This window comes from Triticum aestivum, chromosome 6D (genome assembly GCF_018294505.1).
Source record: "Triticum aestivum cultivar Chinese Spring chromosome 6D, IWGSC CS RefSeq v2.1, whole genome shotgun sequence".
Classification (NCBI taxonomy): domain Eukaryota; kingdom Viridiplantae; phylum Streptophyta; class Magnoliopsida; order Poales; family Poaceae; genus Triticum; species Triticum aestivum.
Window position 1 is genome coordinate 227,264,609 of NC_057811.1, and position 10,479 is coordinate 227,275,087.

A 10,479-nucleotide genomic window follows, 5' to 3' on the forward strand; every position below is an offset into this window, starting at 1 on the left:
ACGATCTCGCGATCGTCCAGTGGTTCTACACCCGCATCACCACCGAGATCTTCAAGATGCTCGATCACGACGGCGCCACCGCTGCCAACATCTGGCACTCCCTCCGTCAGCTCTTCCAAAGCAACACCGACGCTCGGAAAAACGCTCTCCACACCGAGCTTCACAATATGGTGCAAGGAGACGCCCCGGTGAACCTGTTCTGCCAGCGCGTTAAGACCATTGGTGATGAGCTCCGCGAACTCGGCGATACAGTTAGCGACTCATAGCTAATCAATATCGTCGTCGTCGGCCTCAGCGAAGACTTTGACAAGCAAGCCTCGTTCATACTGATGATACGGCCCCCTCCTACCTTCGCTGATGTTCGTTCCTTGCTACAACTCGCGGCGGAAACACAAGCTCGCAAGGACTCTCGCCCCAAGGTCTTTCATGCTGCGGCTCGTCCTCCTCTGTCGTCTACACCAGCGCCGCCTTCCAGGCCGGCTCCTGCCGCCGGGCCGTCCGCATCGTCATCTGTTGAACCGCCCCCAGGCTGGCGTCCTAGTCCGAACTACCGCGGCAAAAACCCTATCTACAGGCCGCCGTCGACTCGTTCGGTTCCGCCTACGACATCACCAGCACCGAGTCCTGCACCACCCACCAGTGCTCCATCTGCGGTTGCATGGTGGCCTCCTCATGATCCTTGGACGGGGCTTGTTCAAGCATGGCCCATGCCCTGGTCCGCTCCGTCCACCCTCGGTGCTCCGCCGGCATACTCAGGTGCCTGGCAACCCGGCCTTCGGCCGCCTACTGGTGCTCCCGGGGTTCTCAACCCCCGACAGCCGGCCAATGCCTATCATGCCGCCCCGACGTATGCTCCTTATGGTCATTACAGTACCGACGGCGGCGCCTACTACACACCTCAGCCGGCCCTGCTCCCGATGCCACCCCCACCACAGCCGGCCAATGCCTACTACACTCCCCAGCCGGCCCTACTGCCTTCACCATCGTATCCGCCGGCACCGCTTCCGACGCCACCCTCACCTGCGACGCCGAGCTGGGATCAAGCTGCCTTTCTCCAGGCCATGAATAACTTTGCTGCACAAGGAAACTCAGGTATGGATTGGATCTTTGATTCAGGGACCTCCAGTCATATGTCTGCATCTAGTAATTGGTTATCTTCTTGCACTAAATCTCCTTTCCCTTCCATTATCCTTGGAGATGGATCATCTATTCCTATATATTGTGTTGGTCAGGCTCAACTTCCCTCTTCCACCAAACCTGTTTTACTTCGCGATGTTCTAGTTGCACCCGCCCTCATTAAAAATCTTATCTCTGTTCGCCAATTTACTCGCGACAATCTAGTTTCGGCTGAATTTGACCCTTTTGGTTTATCTGTGAAGGATTACCTAACCAAGGCCGAGAACGCTCGCTTCAATAGCTCCGGTGATCTTTATTCTCTTAATGGAGTTCCTGCCGCCACCCCTCCAACATCCATGCTGGCCTCCGTCGATCTCTGGCATCGTCGCTTGGGCCATCCCAACCCCGCCGTCTTAGCTTCTATGCTTAGTGAATTTACCATACCATGTAATAGGGACTCTCATAATTCTGTGTTTTGCGAGTCTTGTCAATTAGGCAAACATGTGCGTCTTCCCTTTAGTTCCTCTAGTTCTTGTAGCACTTATCCCTTTGAATTAATACATTGTTATTTATGGACCTCTCCCATTGCAAGTGTTTCGGGTTTTAAATACTACCTTGTTATCCTAGATGATTTCACCCACTTTGTCTGGACTTTTCCTCTACGCAACAAATCCGAGGTCTGTTCTCTTTTCCTTAATTTTCAACGCTATGTGTCTGTTCACTTCTTCCTCCCAATTCGCTTTATCCAATGTGACAATGGTCGCGAGTTTGATAACATTAAAAATTGTACTTTCTTCTTACAACATGGCATCCTGCTTAGGTTCTCATGTCCCTACACCTCCCCTCAAAATGGTAAAGCAGAACGCTCTCTTTGCACCCTCAATGATATAGTTTGCACTCTCCTCATTCAATCATCTATGCCTCCCAAGTTTTGGGCTGCAGCCCTACACATGGCCACCTTCCTTCTAAATATTCAACCTTCTAAAACTAAACCCAACACTACTCCCTATTATTCCCTCTTTCTTCCCCACCCCGACTACTCCGCAGTTCGTGTTTTCGGCTGTCTCTGTTTTCCCAATGCCTACGCCACTTCTGCAAATAAATTGTCACCACGCTCTATCCCATGTGCTTTTCTCGGCTTCTCTGACGAGCACAAAGGCTATCGCTGTCTCGACCTTCACACCGGACACGTTCATGTCTCTCGTCATGTCACGTTTGCTGAGCACATTTTTCCTTTCTCACAACGCACTACTACACCATCCAACACCCCTAGCTCCGCAAACACCCCCTCTCCCCGTCCTTTCCAACTATATACTCCCCTACCTGCCGAACACAACTTATCACCACCACCATTAACACCCACCATAGCCAATCCCAACCATACACTCACCCCACCCGAGTCGTCTCCAACACCCCCGACCCCTGCTTCCTCCCCAACACCCGCGGCCCCTACTCCCACTCCACCACCCAGCCCTGCTCCCACTCCACCACCCAGCCCTACTCCTTCGTCCGACTCTTCCGCTGCGCCGGACTCACCAGTACCCACCTTACCCCCTCGTGCTATTCCTACAGCAGCCCCGATTAATGATCATCGCATGCGTACTAGGGCCAAATCAGGATTTCATCAACCCCAAGACCGCCTAAACCTTCATACCTCCGTATCTCTCACTTCTCTTCCAAAGAATTACAAAACTGCTCTACTTGATCTCAATTGGGATAAGAAGGTGGTGTTGGGGACGTCTCGGGTGGGGTGAGTGTATGGTTGGGATTGGCTATGGTGGGTGTTAATGGTGGTGGTGATAAGTTGTGTTCGGCAGGTAGGGGAGTATATAGTTGGAAAGGACGGGGAGAGGGGGTGTTTGCGGAGCTAGGGGTGTTGGATGGTGTAGTAGTGCGTTGTGAGAAAGGAAAAATGTGCTCAGCAAACGTGACATGACGAGAGACATGAACGTGTCCGGTGTGAAGGTCGAGACAGCGATAGCCTTTGTGCTCGTCAGAGAAGCCGAGAAAAGCACATGGGATAGATCGTGGTGACAATTTATTTGCAGAAGTGGCGTAGGCATTGGGAAAACAGAGACAGCCGAAAACACGAACCGCGGAGTAGTCGGGGTGGGAAAGAAAGAGGGAATAATAGGGAGTAGTGTTGGGTTTAGTTTTAGAAGGTCGAATATTTAGAAGGAAGGTGGCCATGTGTAGGGCTTCAGCCCAAAACTTGGGAGGCATAGATGATTAAATGAGGAGAGTGCGAACTATATCATTGAGGGTGCGAAGAGAGCGTTCTGCTTTACCATTTTGAGGGGAGGTGTAGGGACATGAGAACCTAAGCAGGATGCCATGTTGTAAGAAGAAAGTATGATTTTTAATGTTATCAAACTCGCGACCATTGTCACATTGGATAAAGCGAATTGGGAGGAAGAAGTGAACAGACACATAGCGTTGAAAATTAAGGAAAAGAGAATGGACCTCGGATTTGTTGCGTAGAGGAAAAGTCCAGACAAAGTGGGTGAACTCATCTAGGATAACAAGGTAGTATTTAAAACCCGAAACACTTGCAATGGGAGAGGTCCATAAATCACAATGTATTAATTCAAAGGGATAAGTGCTACAAGAACTAGAGGAACTAAAGGGAAGACGCACATGTTTGCCTAATTGACAAGACTCGCAAAACACAGAATTGTGAGAGTCCCTATTACATGGTATGGTAAATTCACTAAGCATAGAAGCTAAGACGACGGGGTTGGGATGGCCCAAGCGACGATGCCAGAGATCGACGGAGGCCAGCATGGATGTTGGAGGGGTGGCGGCAGGAACTCCATTAAGAGAATAAAGATCACCGGAGCTATTGAAGCGAGCGATCTCGGCCTTGGTCAGGTAATCCTTCACAGATAAACCAAAAGGGTCAAATTCAGCCGAAACTAGATTGTCGCAAGTAAATTGGCGAACAGAGATAAGATTTTTAATGAGGGCGGGTGCAACTAGAACATCGCGAAGTAAAAGAGGTTTGGTGGAAGAGGGAAGTTGAGCCTGACCAACACAATATATAGGAATAGATGACCCATCTCCAAGGATAATGGAAGGGAAAGGAGATTTAGTGCAAGAAGATAACCAATTACTAGATGCAGACATATGACTAGAGGCCCCTGAATCAAAGATCCAATCCGTACCTGAGTTTCCTTGTGCAGCAAAGTTATTCATGGCCTGGAGAAAGGCAGCTTGATCCCAGCTCGGCGTCACAGGTGAGGGTGGCGTCGGAAGCAGTGCTGGTGGATACGATGGTGAAGGCAGTAGGGCCGGCAGGGGAGTGTAGTAGGCATTGGCCGGCTGTGGTGGGGTGGCGTCGGGAGCAGGGCCGGCTGAGGTGTGTAGTAGGCGCCGCCGTCGGTGCTGTAATGACCATAAGGAGCATACGTCGGGGCGGCGTGATAGGCATTGGCCGGCTGTCGGGGGTTGAGAACCCCGGGAGCACCAGTAGGCGGCCGAAGCCCGGGTTGCCAGGCACCTGAGTATGCCGGCGGAGCACCGAGGGTGGACGGAGCGGACCAGGGCATGGGCCATGCTTGAACAAGCCCCGTCCAAGGATCATGAGGAGGCCGCCATGCAACCGCAGATGGAGCACTGGTGGGTGGTGCAGGACTCGGTGCTGGTGATGTCGTAGGCGGAACCGAACGAGTCGACGGCGGCCTGTAGATAGGGTTTTTGCCGCGGTAGTTCGGACTAGGACGCCAGCCTGGGGGCGGTTGAACAGATGACGATGCGGACGGCCCGGCGGCAGGAGCCGGCCTGGAAGGCAGCGCTGGTGTAGACGACAGAGGAGGACGAGCCGCAGCATGAAAGACCTTGGGGCGAGAGTCCTTGCGAGCTTGTGTTTCCGCCGCGAGTTGTAGCAAGGAACGAATTTCAGCGAAGGTAGGAGGGGGCCGTATCATCGGTATGAACGAGGCTTGCTTGTCAAAGTCTTCGCTGAGGCCGACGACGACGATATTGATTAGCTGTGAGTCGCTAACTGTATCGCCGAGTACGCGGAGCTCATCACCAATGGTCTTAACGCGCTGGCAGAACAGGTTCACCGGGGCGTCTCCTTGCACCATATTGCGAAGCTCGGTGTGGAAAGCGTTTTTCCGAGCGTCGGTGTTGCTTTGGAAGAGCTGACGAAGGGAGTGCCAGATGTTGGCAGCGTTGGCGCCGTCGTGATCGAGCATGTTGAAGATCTCGGTGGTGATGCGGGTGTAGAACCACTGGACGATCGCGAGATCGTCTTTCAACCATTGCGGATCGTCGGGGCGGGGAAGACAGTTGGCGGCGACATGCGAGCGCAGGTTGCAGTGGCCGAGGTGGAGATCGAAGAGATGTCTCCAATGGTAGTAGTTGTGGGCGGCGAGATTAAGAACTATGGAGATGTAGGGGCTGACGTCGGAGATTGTGTCAGCAAGAGATATTGGTGCGGCGAGGATGGGTGCAGGGTAGTTTTGTGGAGCTATGGTGAGGGCCGAGAGAGAAGCGGCCGCGGCGTTGACAGCCTTGGCGATGAGTGCGGCCCGGCGCTCGAAGTAGCCGGGCGGCGGCGGCGGCGGCGGTGGCGTTGGCGGAGCCATACCCTAAACCCTGGGACCGGTATCTGATACCATGAGAGCTGAATAAAACTGTTGCTTATAGATGATTTGCTGCGGCATACAAAGTATATAAGAGGGTACAAACCGACTTAGATAGGGGTACAAAACTGACTTGGACTAGAAGTCGTATACCATAATGGCTACTCTAACATCCTGCACAATTGTATACGCTCACCTCACGCCAATGCTTGAAGAATAAACAGCACGTGCACCTTTTTTCCTGTAGTATACTACTAGTACTTATCCCTTTCTCCTTTTTTTAAGAGGACCTAACTGGATTTGTTTTCTCGTGACTACCAGACAACTGAAAAAGGCATGACGTGTGGATAGATAACTCCAAACCGAAAGTTCCCCTTTTCTCTCTCTTCAAACAATCCAGCCGTGTTATCTCTATTATTTTAAGTCACCTCGCTAGTAGAACAAAAACTAAATCTACACCCTCCTACAATCAAGGATCTGAACCAACTTACGTAGGCAACAAACACAAATTTACTTCCAACCTTGGAAACAGATCAACGCTGGATTGTCGTTTCCTTTTTTTGGTGATTCTTTTCCCTTGCTTAACAAACCAGGAAACTTTTCAAGTAATACCACGCCCTCCTTTTCTTCTTTTATTTTCGCCAAGAAAACTGCCATAAATTGGAAACCACCAACCGATTGTTTTTTCATGTGAACAAACGAATCTGGACACCTCTTTTTTTTTTCTTGCTGCGATCTCCACCCCTCCCGTAATGCAATTTGCTTTTTTTATTTAACCACAAACGTGCCACACAAGGACACCAAATCAGCCACCAACCAAACCGATTCGCACTTTCCTTTTTCTTTACTTATTTCCTTTTCATCTCCAACGTGATGATCAACTCCAAGGCAACAAATCCACGTGCACTTCCGTTTTTTCTCCTTCCTTACTTCTCTCTCTAATATCTCGTTGAATTATTCTATTTATTTTTCTGATCAGAGTTTCCTTTTCCATAGGACCGAACGTGCCCTTCCAAGCAACCCAACAACACAAAAATCGGACCAATTATGGCAGAATCTTTCGAAATCTCTCTCAATTCGTTTTGCCTTTCTTTGTTTTTTCTTGTGCTGAAATAGACTTGCCAAAACGAATTTTTAGTAGTACCCCTCACTGTTTCCAACGAAATCAATCCCAACGAGGCAACAATCCTTTAAATCCTCCTATTTCTTTTTATTCGATTTTTTTCCAAAATCGATCAACTAACATGGAAGGGATCATGTCCCAAATCCCAACAGATCTACGGTTGCCCTTTTTTCCGTCAGCCAATCCCTTCTTTCCAAATTGCAACGTGTACGTACTAATCTGCCAGCAATAATTTTCTTTTGAAGCTCCAACGTGGGTGACTAGTATTCTTTACCAAAATCAAGTACGTACTAGTCTATATCTATACTATCTATACTTCTATACTACTATTAAAAGAGCAAACATAATTTCTCCTAAAAACACACAACAAACTGTACAGGATAACCAGGACCGTCCGATCAAATTAACTTAAGCATATCCCACTGTCTATATTACATCAATCATCTGTCCTTCAGATCAACGTCTCATATGCAATGTTCTGCCGAGCAGACGCCGCCGTCTACCAATCATGCGAGTGCTCCGCGTCACCCAATCCCGCCGGTCTCGCCCGCAACACCTTGTTTTTCGCATCGTGACTTCCCCAGACCGAGAAACCTTGAGCGCTCCTCCCTTCCCCGCGTCCCGTGCGCTTCCCACTGATCTGCCCCAAGTCAACCCCGTCTCCGGTCGCTGCCCGCGCTCCTGCAAGCGGGCGACGACCTCCTATGCCGGCCAGCCGCGCCCAACTCCCTCCTCCCTTCTATCCCCCTCTCTTCACTAATCTCTATCCTCTCTCTTCGTTCCCACGCTGCAGAACGCCATGGCCATGGACCAAAGCTCCGCTGGTCCTTCGCTCGCGGCTGCCAGTCTTCCTACAGACCACATCGACGACGGTGATGACCGGATCTGCCTCGTTGCCATCCGTTTCCATGGGACGTCAGCGGATGGGCTTTCCTCCACTCAGCCTTTATCCCCCCGCGGGCTCGCCAGTGATTGGACCTACTCAGCATGCGGGATTGCGTCCTCTCCTGGCGAGGTGGCCGTGTCTTGCCCGCCGCGCCCTCGGCTGTAGAGTCTTTTTCCTCGGCGTGCCATCCACCAGTAGCTCTGTCGCCGTTTATACCACCGTGTGCCACTGCTGGTTCGCGTGAACCATCCAGGTGGGTAGGTTTGGTTCTGATCTTAATTTCTTTCCCCATTCAAATTTTCCTTGATTTTCTTCAGATTGAAATCTGGGTTGTGTTTCGTTGAAGGCCCGATTTCACCTGGTGAGAGATGTTGATATCTCAGTTTAAATCTCATATATGTCAGGTTCGAAACTGAATTTTATCAGAGGAAGTTCTGTGTGTTTGCAAGCCTGCAACACCCGTTGCATTTTCTTCAGCATGACCAACAACTCCACCTCTGAAGTTAACCATGGTCAGCTACCCAATATATCGTCGAGATGCTTGACGGCATCACTGCAGCGCACGATTTCGAGGTGGTCGTTTACCAATTGCAGGATGGCATCAGGGTCGGCAAGCACTTTCGCTCAGGTTTCCGCCTCGCCTAACATCCGCCCCACCTCCCCAGGCATCCCAGCCGCCACCTCCGTGTCGAGCCCCTGTGCTGTTGGTGGACAAGGTTTGCAAGAGGCAACTTATTTTCTTAGCTTTATTTGTTTCTTAGATAGGTCATGCTTTTCTATATTATGGATGGATTCTTGATAGCCATCATGGATTACTACTAAGTTGGTAACCGAATATTAAATAAGTAAAAAGTCTGCACAGTATAGTACTGATAACATGGTGTTAGTCTCTATGATATTTTTTTGCTTAATGCCTATATTAGTCGAATTTAATTGGTTTGTATAGTTACACCCACAGATTACACCATTCAATGAGTTTGATTCGGGGCACGATCAATGTTGTTCGTTGTTCTGATCCATGATTCCTAGCATTTTTTTGTTTCATGAAAGGTGGTCACATTCAGATTCAGATTTTTATAATTACATTCAGGTTATTTTTAGTTAATGAAGAGATGTTTAGCCATCCTCCCTGGGGCTCCAATCTGTGAGTATGTTGGTGTGTTGAGGACAGGAGGTACTAATTGTTTCACTTCAAGGTTTCATTTTGCTTACGCATCATTTGTCTCATTGCTCGGTTTCTTAGTTTGTCTCTTAAAAATGGATGTTTGTAAATGATTTGTTTCCACTCTTGTACAGCAAAGGGCAGGGTCTGATATGCATATGCCATCACTTCATATTGAGAACGATTCCGAGGAACCACCGGCACCGGAGTACTGCATCAATGCTGGCTCCGTTGGAAGTTTCACAAGGTTCATAAACCACAACTGCAACCCTTACCTCTTCGCCCAGTGTGTCCTAACCAATTACCACGACGTCAAGCTAGAAAAGGTGAAGCTTTTTGCTGTTGACACTATACTTCCACTTCAGGTGAATTGATTTATGTTGCATCTCAACAATTTCTACCGGTAAAACTCTATAACTTCTCTTGAGTTCTAACTGGTATACGTACTTTGCCGGAGCTTTGCTATGACTACGGTTATGTCTTGAAAAACTTCGTTTCTGCGGATGTTGAAATCGTCAAGCTGCCATGCTACTGTGGCGCCCCAGACTGCCAGAAGCGACTCTACTAGCGAATCTTTTCTGTTTGGGGGATTATATGCAGTATTGTGGGTATGAATGCGGCAATGCCTGTTGTGTATATGATAAGCACGACATCCTATAATTATTAGCGAAAGAAGCACGTTCTCTTTTTGTGCAGGGTAGATGACATGCGGACACACTAATTATAGTTAGTAAACAAAGTTTATCTGGGTGACATGCCTGTGTTGGAAATATGCCCTAGAGGCAATAATAAAATGGTTATTATTATATTTCTTTGTTCATGATAATTGTCTATTGTTCATGCTATAATTGTGTTATCCGGAAATCGTAATACATGTGTGAATACATAGACCGCAACGTGTCCCTAGTAAGCCTCTAGTAGACTAGCTCGTTGATCAACAGATAGTCATGGTTTGACTATGGACATTGGATGTCATTGATAACGGGATCACATCATTAGGAGAATGATGTGATGGACAAGACCCAATCCTAAGCATAGCACAAAGATCGTGTAGTTCGTTTGCTAGAGCTTTTCCAATGTCAAGTATCATTTCCTTAGACCATGAGATCGTGCAACTCCCGGATGCCGTAGGAGTGCTTTAGGTGTACCAAATGTCACAACGTAACTGGGTGACTATAAAGGTGCACTACGGGTATCTCCGAAAGTGTCTGTTGGGTTGGCACGGATCGAGAATGGGATTTGTCACTCCGTATGACGGAGAGGTATCTCTGGGCCCACTCCGTAATGCATCATCATAATGAGCTCAATGTGACCAAGTGTCTGGTCACGGGATCATGCATTACGGTACGAGTAAAGTGACTTGCCGGTAACGAGATTGAACAAGGTATTGGGATACCGACGTTCGAATCTCGGACAAGTAACGTACCGATTGACAAAGGGAATTGTATACGGGATTGATTGAATCCTCGACGTCGTGGTTCATCCGATGAGATCATCATGGAACATGTAGGAGCCAACATGGGTATCCAGATCCCTCTGTTGGTTATTGACCGGAGAGGCGTCTCGGTCATGTCTGCATGTCTCCCGAACCCGTAGGGTCTAC

The 10,479-nt window shown here is 49.1% G+C and overlaps 1 long non-coding RNA gene across 3 annotated transcripts; it reads left to right on the forward strand.

Annotated features, from left to right (window-relative positions):
* The first annotated feature begins 6,501 nt into the window (after positions 1-6,501).
* LOC123141442 (uncharacterized) lies at positions 6,502-9,684 on the forward strand. 3 transcript variants are annotated; one of them, XR_006470292.1, is made up of 4 exons: positions 6,560-7,967; positions 8,119-8,430; positions 8,805-8,888; positions 9,011-9,684. It is a non-coding gene; the product is annotated as an uncharacterized lncRNA (long non-coding RNA). The 3 variants fall into 3 exon arrangements; XR_006470291.1 differs by having other exon boundaries at positions 6,548-7,967; positions 8,119-8,888; XR_006470290.1 differs by having other exon boundaries at positions 6,502-7,967; positions 8,119-9,684.
* The last annotated feature ends 795 nt before the right edge of the window (positions 9,685-10,479 follow it).